Raw genomic sequence first — 1,689 nt, 5'->3', positions numbered from 1 at the left:
GGCGCGGGCCCCCCGCCCGCCCCCCCCGGCAAGCCTCCTTGCAGACACGGCGGGAAGCCATTGCGCGTGTCACACCGGGGTCAGCACGCGGCGTGTGTTTTCCTTCCTTTCTTCTACGTTCCCCCCCAAGTCACACCGGGGTCAGCACGCGGCGTGTGTTTTCCTTCCTTTCTTCTACGTTCCCCCCCAAATATTTCCTTCTTTTTATTTTCTAAGCTTATTCTACTCATGATAGGGAGTGTGTGCACGTGTGAGGGACGGGCACACAGACAGGGGCTTGTCACGATCCCCTTCCCCAGCCTCCAGCTCCTCGGGATCCGGGGCTGGCACAAGCACCCGGCGTTAGTGCCCAGCACGGCAGTTCTGTCTGGCTCCTGACCGGCTCCAGGCTGGGCCTTTCCCCCCTTTCATTTCATTCGTTTCTTCCATGAGACAGGGAGAGCACCCCCAAGAGGGCTTTGACACCAACCCCCGCCGCCAGCGCCAGCCAGCCCTCGACCCTGGGCGCACGCGTGCCCTGTGCGTTCAGGGAGACCCCTCGGCAGAACCCCGGACCTTCCCCCCCACCCCTACCCCCGGGGTCAGCCTTGCAAGCGTCTCTCACAGCTGTGACCCGTTTCTGAAGAGGCCTGCCTGATAACCGGAGAGCAGAAACAACCCCATTTGCACCGATGGACGGACAGGCGCCCGTGCTGGGGGGTGCGCTGGCGGCAGACACGGACAGGCCTGCCGGGTGGGAGGAGCCAGACACAGGCCGCAGACCCGGGACTGCGTCTACACAGAATGTCCAGAACAGGCAAATCCGTAGAGACAGAAAGTAGATTAGTGGTTGTCTGGGGCGGGGGGGTGCACGTGGAGAGACCGCCGATGGGTTGGAGGTTTCTTCCTGAGGGGATAAAATGCTCTAAAATTAGATTGTGGTAATGGCTGACCATCTCTAAATAAGTTTAAAAACATGAATTGAACCCTCTACTTGGGTGGATTGTATGGTGTATAAATAGTACACCAACAAAGCTGTTTTGTTTTTAAGGCCATTCTTGGGGATGGGCAAGTGGCATGGTGGTTGAGGCACTGGACTCCCACATGGTTGACCATGGTTCAAGTCCCAGACCTGGCGGCTTGCTTTCTCACTTTCTCTGTCTCCCTCTGGTAAAATTAAAATAAATGAATTAATACATAAAATTAAATAATTACTAAAAAAAGAGAATTCTTGTTTCTGGGTAGAGAGTAGACTTCCATGAGCAGAAGAGGAAGGGGCAGGTGGTCTCCTGGGCATAAGAAGCTGGGGGCCTGGCTCGGGGAACGACAGCGAGCTCGAGAGGCAGAGTGTGTTAGAGGCAGAATGCATTAGAGGCCGGTGGGTTAGAGGTGGGTGGGGAGAAACCAAGGCTTTGGCCTTGAGCACGGGCAGCTGGTGCGGCCCTGGTGAGCTGAGGGGGCCTGGAGGGGCCTGGGCTGGCAGAACCCTGGTTCAGGCTGCCAGTCTGAGATGCCCCATGCCGCCATGGTGGGATGTAGCCTGGGGCCTCAGAGAGGCCGCCGTGTCTATGCGAGTGCCGACTGCGTACTCCAGGAAGGCTGGGTGCAGGCTGCACAGCTGAGCACGGCCAACCTGTCGCCCAGGGTGGGGCCCCGGGGGTCAGTGAGCTCATGGAGTTCAGGCCTTGCCCATGTGGCTACAGATGCGGC

Source organism: Tupaia chinensis, unplaced genomic scaffold (assembly GCF_000334495.1).
Source record: "Tupaia chinensis unplaced genomic scaffold, TupChi_1.0 Scaffold000628_1, whole genome shotgun sequence".
Lineage (NCBI taxonomy): Eukaryota > Metazoa > Chordata > Mammalia > Scandentia > Tupaiidae > Tupaia > Tupaia belangeri.
This window is presented reverse-complemented; position numbering follows the sequence as displayed.